Below are 13,131 nucleotides of genomic sequence, written 5' to 3'. Positions count from 1 at the left end.
CACAAAACTCAAAACGGTCAACCAGTTTACCTATCTCGGCTGCACCATTTCATCGGATGCAAGGATCGACAACGAGATAGACAACAGACTTGCCAAGGCAAATAGCGCCTTTGGAAGACTACACAAAAGAGACTGGAAAAACAACCAACTGAAAAACCTTACAAAGATTAGTGTATACAGAGTCGTTGTCATACCCACACTCCTGTTCGGCTCCGAATCATGGGTCCTTTACCGGCATCACCTACGGATCCTAGAACGCTTCCACCAGCGTTGTCTCCGCCCAATCCTCAACATTCATTGGAGCGACTTCATCACCAACATCGAAGTACTCGAGATGGCAGAGGCCGACAGCATCAAATCCACGCCGCTGAAGATCAAACTGCGCTGGGTAGGTCACGTCTCCAGAATGGAGGATCATCGCCTTCCCAAGATCGTGTTATATGGCGAGCTCTCCACTGGCCACCAAGACAGAGGTGCACCAAAGAAGAGGTACAAGGACTGCCTAAAGAAAGCTCTTGGTGCCTGCCACATTGACCACCGCCAGTGGGCTGATATCGCCTCAAACCGTGCATCTTGGCGCCTCACAGTTCGGCGGGCAGCAACCTCCTTTGAAGAAGACCGCAGAGCCCACCTCACTGTCAGAAGACAAAGGAGGAAAAACCCAACACCCAACCCCAACCCACCAATTTTCCCTTGCAACCGCTGCCTGTCCCGCATCGGACTTGTCAGCCACAAACGAGCCTGCAGCTGACGTGGACATTACCCCTCCATAAATCTTCATCCGCGAAGCCAAGCCAAAGAAGAAAGTATGTGTGTGTGTATATGTGTGTGTGTGTGTATAAAATTAGATTTGTGAATATGAGAGACTTAGAGGGTCAGTGTGAGCAGTTCCTTTGGTCGTTCACCATTGTCATTACTTGTGGGGAGAAGCTGTTCCTCAGCCTGATAGTACCGGCTTTGATATTCCTGTATATCTCTCCCAAAGGGAGAGCTGAAAGATGCTGTGAGCAAGGTGGAAGGGGTCATCAACGATTTTGCAGTTCCTCTTCAGACCGTGATCCTGGTAGATCATGTCAATAGTGGGTGGGATGGGGGGGGGGGGAAGTGGGAGAGGGAGAACCCACTGATCATCTCTGCCACTGTGGATTGACCTTCAATTGATTGTTCTGCAGCAACTGCACCAAACTGTGATGCGCCTGTCTGGACAATCTCGGTGGAGTTTCTGCAGGTGGATGACAAATGGTGGCCGGTACCCTTGCCCACTTCACTCTACTCAGGAAACACAGTCACTGTTGCACCTTCCTGACAAGTGAGGAGATGTTGTGTGTCCGTTACAGAGATATTGATGTGTTGTAGAGGGTGGGTTGTTCCTCATCCTCCTGAGATCCACCATCATCCAGATATGGCCTGAACTGCTGAAATGTCCCAGCACCTCCTGCTTTTACTTCAGACAACCAAGTTGGTGCTGAACAGAACAATAGTTTGACCTGGGTTCTCAGTTCGATTCCTGACTTCCCTGCACCCTCATCAAGAGGGATCCCAGTATGTTTTCCAACATCTCAAGTGGAAATGCACTGAGATTTAAAGGAGGCACAAATTTGGAAAAGGTACAGAAGAGATTCACCAGAATATTTCTGGGATTGGAGGGAGTAAATTATTGGGAGTGGCTGATGCTGTGAATCTTTTTTCCCTGGAGCAAAGGAGGATGAGGAGTGACCTTAAAGAAATAAATAAACTATTAGTGGGGCATGATTAAAATAATCTCATAGGGTAGGTGATTCTCAAATTGGAGGGCATGTTTAGATTGACCACAAAGAGTTTTAAGGGACCTGAGGGGCATTTTTTTTCGACTTGGAGTAGTCCATATCTAGAATGAACTGTCAGAGGAAATTGTAGGAACAGGTATGATTGTGACATTCAGAAGGCATTTGGAAAGAAAAGGATATGAACTTTAAAAAAAAACAAATGACCGTAGCCCAGAATGCTGAAGGGCCTCTTACATGCTTTTTAATTCGTTCAGTTTAATTTCTCAGGGAAAAAAAAAACTAATGAGGCTACTGGAAACTGAACTCTCTCCTTTCTACCAGTAAACTTCAGTGGAGGAAGCAGATGACAGAGAGGTAACAAACTGACTTGCTTCAGCTCAGCCTAATTAGATATAAATCATTCAAATGACCATCTGTCTGACCTGTCGAAACGCTGTACGTTTTGAAGAAATCTGTTCACAATTTCTGAACAATTGCAGGTGCAATGTAACCAAAGTAGTTACACTCAAGTATGACAAGCCCTGATAGTTGCTAAAATGTAAACCGATGTTGACAGGATTTGCACAGTCCAGTGACGTGCTGCTGGTCACAGAAGTTTCATTCTTCCTTCCGTGACAGACAGGCCCGTATGTTATCAAACTAAATAACATGTTTGCCTGCAGCAGATGTCCCCAAACTTTTTAAGACCATCGACCCCCTTCGTGGAATCCTTGATACCTCATAGATCCCCAGACATGTACAAAAATGAATAGACATAACCCTACGCATTAGTGGGGGAAACTGCATGGTGTCAGGGCTTCCCAGCAACAACCCAAACTTTGTTACGACACGCCAATCCCCAAGTAACGAATCTGAAAATTAACCAAGCAAGTGATTACAACAACAGTTTTTTTTTTTTAAAAACTTTTGCTTCCAGCCGGGAAGATGCCAAACGGAACTAGGTCCAAGTCTTCAGCTTTGGCAGCGGCGACGACACCTCCATTCACAACATCGGGTGTGGTGCCGTCTGCATTGAAGAGGTTACCTCTGGCCTATAGCCCCTGGCCTATCGTAACAAGCCATTTCCAATGTGCATTAGAGAAAGTGCAGAGGAGATCTTGCTGGCATTGGGAAAATGTAGCAAAGAAGAAAGGTTGGATAGGCCAAAACAGAAGAGATTTAATTGGGGTGAGCCCAATTGTGAGGAGATGAGTGAAAGCAGGTTCAAATGATCTAATTCCTCCCAGCAGAGGAGTGAAAACAAAAGCACAGGGACCATGACGTTAAAGTGGTTAGCTGAAAAGTTAGAGAGGACATCATGAAAAAAATCTGCCAATGATGGAAGGAGGTGTGGAGGCAGAAACATTCATCGGTCCCTCAGAATCGAGATGAGCAGGATTACATACCTATTGAAGTAAAACAAGAAAAGTCTGCAGACACCAAAGGTTGAAGTAAAAACATGACGCTGGAGAAACTCAGCAGGCCAGTGTACTTTATATAGCAAAGAGAAAGATGCATAACCAACATTTCAGCCTTGGGCCCTTCGTCAAGGTGTGGGAAAAAAAACATTGGCAGGCGCCCAAATGAAATGGCGGAGGAGCAAGGTCCCACAGGCAGGACATAATAGATGGATAAGAGAGGGAGGGCACACCAGCACGCAGTGGGGCTTGACTCTATGAATGGAGAGGGAAGGGGTGGAGAGCTGGAGGCTCCCCCCCTTGCCAGTCCCACCCAACCATTTTGTTTGGGCGCCTGCCTACATTTTTTCCCCTCCCTTGATGAAGGGCTGAAGCCCGAAATGTTTGTTATGTATCTTTGGTATATAAGGTACACAGTTCAGCCAGCTAAGTTTCTCCAGCATTGTGTTTTAATGATGTACCTGTTGGTGGAGTTGTCTAGATTTGGCTTGGTGTTAGGTGGACTATTGTAAATTGCTTGTGTTTCTATCATTTCATTTTCACATCGGATTTTTCAGATTTTAAATTTAATTTATTTTTAAAACTCTCGGCTGAGATGAGCAGCTGCAACATTTATCCGATTTCTCCCCTCCCTCTTTCTCCTGCCTGCTGCTACTCACTGCAATTGGTTGCACTATTTCCCCTGCCCTTCAGCGCCTCCAGTTCTCCGGGTTGTGAGGCGAAGACAAATGGCTCATATTTTGTAGTCAGAAGCCAAGTGCTCTTTCCTCGGTTCTCAAAGGCAGTGAGAGCCATCATATGGACACAGCAAGTAGATCTGCTGTCTCGCAGCCTCAGACCTCTGACCCTGGTTCACCCCTGACCATCTCTGCCTCTCTTGGTGGGGCTTAGATATTTTCCGATTAATTGCATGCATTTTCTCTCCAGATGCCTGTCCATCACAATATCGTGGTTCACCCAGTGGCCACCCATTCCATTGCTGACAAGTCTGCCCATGGTCTCATGCACTGTCAGACTGAGACCCATCTCCAAATTGGAATAAGAACACCTCATCTTCCCTCTGGGCACCCTCCAACTGGATGGCATTAACATCGATCTCTTTGGTTTCCGTTAAATGCCCCCTATTGTCTTTCCAGAAGCTCGCTCTCTTTCTCTCGTCCCTCTTGTCTCCTTTCACAGAGCCAAAATCAATTCCCACCTTTTGTCTTTTGGTCTGGACTCCTCACTCTCCCAGTCTTCCCCTTTTCTCACTTCAGTCTTTATTCAGGCACCTTCCTAGTTTTTTTTTGCTTACGTACCTTAAAGAAGAACTCGGGCCTGAAATGTTGATAATACAGTACATCTTTACTCCTCTGGATGCTGCAAGACCGGCTGAGTTCTTCCAGTATTTTTGTGTTTTTACTACAATCACAGCATCTGCAGTCTTTCATGTTTCACTCTCTTCTGATATCCTCCAGGGTGGTTCCACATCCCAAAGACATGCAGGTTGGAAGGTTAAATGGCCACCATAAATTGCCCCAAGTGCATGGGTGAAGACTCTGGGGGAAGGGAAGAATCTAATGGTTTCAGCTTAAAGCAGACAGTGGGGTGAAGGGTCTCTTTCTCTGTTCTGTGATTGAAATTATCCCTACAAAATGTAATGACCTCTGAACCATCGACTTGCCCAACACCCAGAGGTGACAATCACATTAAAGGATCTCAAATGACACCATATGGGGAAACACACACAGTTGTTCATTAGCTTGATAAATTTTTCACAGCGCATAATCATGTAAGAATTTGACTTTTTTTTTGAGAGACTTGGGACACATTTCTTCCTCCAACAATACTATTCAACTGATTATTCATGTGATTATTGCATTATGAGTCCCCTTACAAATTTCAGAGATTGACATGTCAGGTACTTCAAAAATCTGAAAGAATTATTTTAAATTTATTTAAAATTCTTTACATTTTAAATTATGATCTTTTAAAAATATTTTTGACTAATTTTGGATCATAATAATGAATACATTGAATTCAAAAGTTATTTCAAAAAGTTAGACTTGTGGTATAACCCCTAACCTAACCCCCACTATGTACTCACCTAACCCCCACCCTCCTACCTCCCCTCTCCCACAAAACCCCTAGAAGGAAAAAAAGAAAGTAAAGGAGGAGTGGGGAATCGAGCGTTTTTATATCATAAAGTCTAATATTGGAAGTTACCAAGAAATGAGGTCTTCGGAGAGTCTATTAAACATGCAAACCCACATTTTGTAAATATGGGCGTCAAGTTTTCCAAAATACATGATATTTTCTTTGTAAACTGTAAGTAATCTTCCCAAGTGGTATACAGCTACCATTGCCATCTTTCCATACCTAAATCTGATTCTGACTTGCATGATATTTCCTAGAAACTGCTCAAGCAAATTCAATTTGATGCACAGTTAATTTTAATGTGGGTCTTGTAACCTTAATTAAAAATAGCATCGGATCCTGCGGCAACTTGACCTCCCCCCCCCACTCCCCCACCCCGGTAATCCATTCCAAAAAGTTACTGACTTTCAACCAAAAATTTTTAACTTTAAGACACTGCCAAGTAGAATGCAAAAAGGATCCAATATCACTTCCACACCCAAAGCCTCAATCTGATAGAGCAGGATTCAATCTATTTAATTTTTGTGGATTCAAACATAATTGATGCAAAAACATATTGAACTAACCTGTATCTAACAACTATAATTTTTGTCATATTATTCTTACACATTTTCATCCATCTTTCTCATTTATTTGTCTGCTTAGATCCACCTCCCGCCTTAATCTCGATTTTAAGCACCTTTTAAATTTTGATCTGAGAGAAGTACGATTCACCTTCATTATTTTTTTTTTATTGTAAGACTCAATTGCAATAATTCCATCTGTAAAATTCACACTCTCTGAGAATTCATAAGATTCTCAGGGTACTTGACAACAAGAAAAGTTTGTAAGTACCACAGAATATTACCAGAGGACTGATTTTCCTTGATAATATATCAGTGAAGGCTGACCAGCCTGTGGAGAATTATTGAACCATGCAAGTATATAAATAATTTGTCAATTTCACAAAGGAATTAAGACATCCAGGTCAATGACATATTTAACTATTATTTTGTTTGCCCGTTCTCTCCTTGCTTGAGATTTGTATTCCCACTAGCTGCAGAAACTGATCCTTGGTTGATGTTACTGTCATCTGGGTGAGAAGTTGAGTTCCCTTCGTTTACACTCCTTCACGTATTTGAGAACTTCACACGGTATGTGGACACTGAGCTACTTGTGTTGAATTACTCGATGTGGGTTCGAGCCCTATTCTAGGTTACAAGACATACCAAGGGAATGTTGTATTGTTAGAGGTCCCTTTATGCTGGATACTGCTGAGAAGATCAGCACTCACTGTCCACCTCCAATTGTCCAGGCAACAGCTCAGGTTGATGGGTAGAGGCCAGAGTGGACACTGAACTACTTGTGTTGAATTACTCAATGTGGGTTCGAGCCCCATTCTAGGTTACAAGACATACCAAGGGAATGTTGTATTGTTAGAGGTCCCTTTATGCTGGATGCTGCTGAGAAGATCAGCACTCACTCCACCTCCCATTGTCCAGGCAACAGCTCAGGTTGATGGGTAGAGGCCAGAGTGGATAGCAGGTTTTACTTCCCTGAAGAAATTGGTGAAGCAGAGAGTACATTATGACCATGTGGTTCTTTCCTGATCACCATAATCTTAAATCCCCAATTTCTTTAACTACTTCCAAATTTAATTCAAGTCGCCACAGAGTGATTCAGATTTAACCCTTGGCCCATCCTCAGTATTTAACCGTTATTATGTATGTCTCTTCAGTGAGATGTTCACAACAGTATTTCAGACATCAGAGTGTTGAGCAAGGATCATGTGTCTTCCTTTACTAACACTGGTTATCCATGTTTACTTGCTTTGTGAGTACCTTTACTAATTCACTTTATTACCTACATGTTTACTTGTAGACCCACAATGGTTGCATTCATAAGTAATTCACTGTTTGCGAATTATCTTGGGAAGAGTGTGTCAGGTAAATGCCAAGTCTTTTCTTACCACTTTTTCAATAAATGCTAATTATTGTATAATGAAGCATCATCCTTGAATTAATACAGGCTGATCATTTCTACCCATGGATGGACGTTGTCTGATCGGCTGAGTTCCTCCAACGATTCTTTTTTGTCTGTATTAACGATAAACAAGTTGTTTAGCCAGCAAAAGATGGGCACAAATTGGGAGAAGGATGGATAGGACAGAAAAATATCTGTTGTGGGAAGACAGAAGGATTGGGGATAAGTTACAGAAGTAACAGAACCTAAGACACAACAGGAATAGGGCCTTTGGGTCGTGTGTCTGTGCGAACACATCCTCAAATCAAACTAAAACTCTACTACTTCTATATGATCCACACCTCTCCATCCACTTCATCTAGCTCCAGTTTATTTGTCATCCAATCGTACCAGTACAACCTGATGAAATTTAGAAGTGTCTCTTAAAATGCAACAACTGCTTCCACCACTATCCCTAACATCCTTCACTCTCGTGAAGTTGATGGATGAATGGGGCACAGAGAGAAAATAAGAAAATGATCAGATTTAGATTTCAAATTTATTGTCGGAGTACATACATGAAATCACATACAACCCTGAGCCTTATCCTCTGGGCGAGGCAGAATGACCACTTAATGGGAGTACAAAATAAACAGCTCAAATAAAGAAATACAAACAAACTGCAATGCAGAGAGAAAAAGAATTAATCAAGTGCAAAATGAGTCCCTGATTGAGTTTGTCGTTGAGGAGTCTGATGGTGTAGGGCTAGCAACTGTTCCTGAACCTGGTGGTGGCACCTATATTTCTTTCCTGATGGTAGCAGCAAGAATAGAGCATGCACTGATGATGTGGGTCCTGATGTGTGGCAGCCTTTCCCCTAGGTGTTCTTGATGGTGGTAAAGGTTTTGCCTGTGATGACCTGGGTTATGTCCATGGCTTTAGACTCAGGAGTATTGGTGTCCCCATACCAGACCGTGATGAGGCCAGTCCAACACCACACATCTGTAGAAATTTGCCAGGGTTTATGACGTCATTCCAAACCTCCGCAAACTCCTGACTAAGTAGAGGCGATGACATGCTTTCTTTACGATGCCATGAGTGTGTCGGATCTGGAGATAGTGACTCCCAATAACTCAAATAATAAGATAGGCATAAAAACGACCTTTGCACTTGTATCATTTTTGAATCGGTCTTGCAACCTTAATACATGTCGCAGACAATTAAATCCTTTTGACACAATGACTGTTTTCAGTTGTTTTTTTTTAAAAATAGAAGCCACAAAGTCCCACAAAGGGTATTGAGATCATTTCAAGGTCATCCTTTTTTAAAATGATAAGGAGCCATTCACATCCATGTGAAAGAGCCTGTAGAACACAGTTCAATTTGCCTTTTGAAAGACAATAATGCAATCCCACAATCTTATGCCAGGAATGTCAGCCGAGATCACATGTCCAATTTTCAAAGGTACATTTTGAATTTATATCCTTTGAGATGAATAATGACATTTCTGCCAACTCAGCCTTGGTTAACACATATGAGATAATTTAACAAGCCCAATATATTATTTCAAAATATATTAGCCGAGTCAGTCATGCAGACACAGACTTAATTGAGTGAAAAGTAACTTTAAAATAGGAAAAGCTGGAAACAGATTTTTATGAAAGAGCAGTGAATCTAAAGCATAAATTGTTAGGATGTGCAATAAAGATATAAACCTTCAAAGTGTTTGAGCTGATGTTGAAGCTTATGCAGGGTATGGAGCTAATGTACAGGTGTATCAGCTTTGCTCATTTTGATAGCTCTATGGTTTCCAAGGCATAACATTTAAAGGTTCAAAAGTCTTTCCTGGGTTTTGGTACAAAAGCTTGACTGGTAATCCCTCATAATCGTAAGGAAGCGTTGCAATAATGGAAGTGATACTTTTAAGATGTTTCTCAAAAAAAGCTCCTTGTATTAAAAAGAAAAAAAAATCCCTATCACCATTCAAAAATTACTGCCAGTTATATACTTTTAAAATACTAAATACATTTGAAATAATTTCTCATTACTATTTGTCAATATACAGCAGGACAATATTTAGAAAAGATGACACGAACAAACAGATCCATCCAAAGTTTTCAGTCATAGACTAATCCGTTACTTTTCGACTTCAAATACCGTGTACTTTGTTATTTGCATTTATCGTCTCCAAGTTCCTTGTATTTCTGAAACTCATTCATGCAAGCTGAGATTTAATGGTGGCATGGTCATACACTAATGGAACTGCTGCCTCACAACCCCAGAGACCCCTGACCTCGGGTGCTGGCTGTGTGGAGTTTTCCACCTTCTCACTGAGAGCTCTGGTGTCATCCCCACAACCCGAAGTTGCTCCTCGTATATTGGCCGAATGGCCGAATGTTGGCAAGGTGATGGGAATGGAAGGAGAATAAATGCATTAGATTAGTGTAGGATTAGTATGAATGGTTGGATAATGGGCAGTATGGACCTCTGGACAAAAGTTCTGTGTCCATGCTATATCTCTCCATGACTAAGTTTACCAGATTCTTCTGCCACAAACTCTTCAGAGAAACCTTTGATAATCTAATCTGCTTGGTTTCTTTTAAACTAGATGCTTCTATTTCCTTCTGCTTTTCCCTGTTGCATGTTGAACCTCCTTAAGAGAATCTAGAACAGTGGTGGCCAAACTATGGTCCCTGGGCTAACTGTTGGCCTATTGCCCATTTTGAAGTGGCCCAGGGTTCACTTCTTACTTTCAGCACTAGATGTTGCTGCCGATTTGAACAACTACTAGTCTGACATTGCAATGTTACTCATGGATGAAAATGTTTTCTTCGGTTAAAAATCCTTGACCTCAGTTGGTGGAGCCGAAGAGATGGAAAATAGCAAGGGAGAGCTGAAAATTTCAGACGCGGTGGGAAAATTAATATATTTTCAAGGAGAAAAGTGGGAAAATGAACATATTTTCACAGAAGTCAAGAAGTGTTTTTTTTTATTTGCAAGGAATCTGTTAACTTTAATAGCTTATCTCCAGATTTACACATTGGATCATAATCAATAAGGTGGACACTTGGGCCAACTCACTGAGAGTTGTGGAGGAATGTTGGAGATGGCCTTGTCCCTTTCTTGATCTTTTCTCCTGTTCTTATTTTTCACCCAACTTTTAAAGAGTTTTATTGTATTTCATTTAAAAAGAGCAGAAGATACAGAAATGCCCTCTGTAATACGTGAGCACATCAATAACCATTCTAATGTTAACAGTTAAAATGTTCAGTAGTGTCATTTCGTTATTTCAATAGGAAATTAATGTTCAATGGCACAGGGGTTTTCTGGTTTAAAAACACTGTTTCTCTTGCAGTGCGACTGGCTTAAAATTGCCAGGCTTAATATTGTTTTCCCCGTGACTCCTTCCACATTTCTGTCTGTGGCACAGAACCAAATGATTTTGGCCACCCTTGATCTATAATAGTACATTTGTATCAGAAGGTAAAAGTTGCTGCAACCTCTGAGGTGAGACATCCACTGTGGTTTTTCAGTCTGAGATGAATCCATTTGTTCATCATCTTTCAATTCCATGCACGTAACTTTACTTGATTCAGGGCTTAACTATACCAAAGATGAATTGTAGAATAAAATATTATCACAGATTTTTAAATTGCAGCCATTTAGGTTGTATCTTTAGATACAGGGTCTGCCAATAACATGCATTGGAGGGTGTTAAGTGATAATACAATATTCTGTTTGGTTTTAGTGCTTTTCATATACATTCAGTTGTCCCTGCTGGCTTGGAAGTTAGTATTGATAATTTGTTGGACACACTCTCCTGCTCAGACAACATCGCTGGAGAGAGAAGTTTAACGTTGCAGATCTCTGACCTTCCATTCGTTCTCATGAAAGTTGGTGAGTGGTAGTCTCATGAGGTGAGCTGAAGGGGAAAATTAAATGAGATACAGTAGGGTTAGGGCAGGTGCCTCATGATCACCATGGATTCAATGGGCCTGTTTTTGTGCTGCAACCCTGGGCTCAAAGTATTTCAGTCCAAATAGATGAAGTAATTCAGCTGGCATGGCCATCTGCACAGCCACCACTATATCCAAGTTTCTGTGTTTCAAGTTGGAACCTTGCCAGAATAGGATGAGAAGATGTGAATTACTGCTAGGGTGAAGGTTTTGCTGCCTCACTGCTAAAGTTGATGTCTCAGCTGCTCAGTTTTCAGCATTTTTTAATTCCTTATTTTGCCATAAGAGCACTGATGACAACATCCACGTCTGTTTGTCGTTCCTTGAGAATCACGGTGGCGAGTTTCCTTCGTGAACCTCTGCAGTCTTTCAGGAGAAGGTGCTCCTAACATGTTGTTGGGTAGGAAATTCCAGGACCGACCAAGCAGGCTTTTGTGTCTCCAAATGAGGAAGGTTGTATGAAGAGCAACTCGTAGATACAGGTACACGATCCTTTATCCGGACATCTAAAATCCGGAAAGTTCCAAAATCTGACAAGTGGGGAGAGAGACAGCAGCGCGAGTCAGGCCATGGGTGGGGTGGGGGGGGGGGGGGGGGGAGGAGAGACTGGCAGCACGAGTTGGGCTGCGGGGGAGGGGGGAGACTGGCAGCGCAAGTCGGGCCACAGTGGGGGGGGAGACTGGCAGCATGACTTGGGCTGTGGGGGGAGAAGCCCGCAGCGCGAGTCGAGCTGGCAGGGGGAGATGGCAGCGTGACTGGAAGGGGGTGTGGTGGATAAGGCAGCACAATTCAGGTGGGTTTAAATCTGGCTTTCCGAAACCCGGTGGTAGATTCATTGCACCCTCTGTCCTGTATGGTTCTGAGCTCTGAGTGTTTCGGCTCCGAATCATGGGTCCTCTACCGGCATCACCTACAGCTCCTAGAACGCTTCCACCAGCATTGTCTCTGCTCCATCCTCAACATTCATTGGAGTGACTTCATCCCTGACATCGAAGTACTCGAGATGGAAGAGGCCAACAGCATCGAATCCACGCTGCTGAAGATCCAACTGCGCTGGGTAGGTCACGTCTCCAGAATGGAGGACCATCGCCTTCCCAATATCATGTTATATGGCAAGCTCTCCACTGGCCACCGTGACAGAGGTGCACCAAAGAAGAGGTACAAGGACTGCCTAAAGAAAGCTCTTGGTGCCTGCCACATTGACCACTGCCAGTGGGCTGATATCGCCTCCAACTGCGCATCTTGGCGCCTCACAGTTCGGCGGGCAGCAACCTCCTTTGAAGAAGACCGCAGAGCCCACCTCACTGACAAAAGAAATAGGAGGAAAAACCCAACACCCAATCCCAACCAACCAATTTTCCCTTCCAACCGCTGCAACCGTGTCTGCCTGTCCCACATCGGACTTGTCAGCCACCAACGAGCCTGCAGCTGACGTGAACATTACCCCTCCATAAATCTTCGTCCGCAAAGCCAAGCCAAAGAAGTGAAGAGTATTCCATTTATTCCATCTTGAGCATGAATTTTGGGATGGTGAGAGGTGAAAAGATCTCCCGAGCTCTATCGAGAGCATCCTGGCCGGCTGCATTGCAGTTTGGTACGGTTGCAGCAGAGAAATGGATCGGAGGTTAATCCACTGGACCATAAGAGTGGCAGTGAGGATCACTGGAGTCTCCATCCTCTCCATCCCTTCTCCAGAATCATTGTCTGAAGAGGGTGCACAAAATCATTGAACATCCTTTCTGCCCCGCACCCAGAATCTTTCAGCTATTCCCGTTGGGAAAGAGATCCAGGAATATTAGAGGCAGCACCACCAGGCTGAGGAGCAGATTCTTCCCCCATGGGCAGTGAGAACGACCAAAGGAACTGCTCACACTAACCATCTGAGTTCATATTCATGAAACAATGTTTATTTATTTGTTCATATGCTTGTCCCAC

The 13,131-nt window shown here is 43.1% G+C and overlaps 2 long non-coding RNA genes across 3 annotated transcripts in view; one reads left to right on the top strand and one right to left on the bottom strand.

Annotated features, from left to right (window-relative positions):
• Positions 1-13,131, top strand: part of LOC138752502 (uncharacterized) — a 148,794-nt gene that overhangs the window by 112,739 nt on the left and 22,924 nt on the right. The gene's annotated exons all lie outside the window — the stretch shown is intronic.
• The window catches only part of LOC138752501 (uncharacterized), a 57,761-nt gene that overhangs the window by 29,901 nt on the left and 14,729 nt on the right, over positions 1-13,131 (bottom strand). The window contains exon 2 of the long non-coding RNA XR_011350699.1: positions 7,248-7,374. This is a non-coding gene — a long non-coding RNA (uncharacterized lncRNA). The remainder of the gene's footprint in view (positions 1-7,247; positions 7,375-13,131) is intronic.

Source organism: Narcine bancroftii, chromosome 2 (assembly GCF_036971445.1).
Source record: "Narcine bancroftii isolate sNarBan1 chromosome 2, sNarBan1.hap1, whole genome shotgun sequence".
Taxonomy (NCBI): Eukaryota; Metazoa; Chordata; class Chondrichthyes; order Torpediniformes; family Narcinidae; genus Narcine; species Narcine bancroftii.
This window is presented reverse-complemented; position numbering and strand designations above follow the sequence as displayed.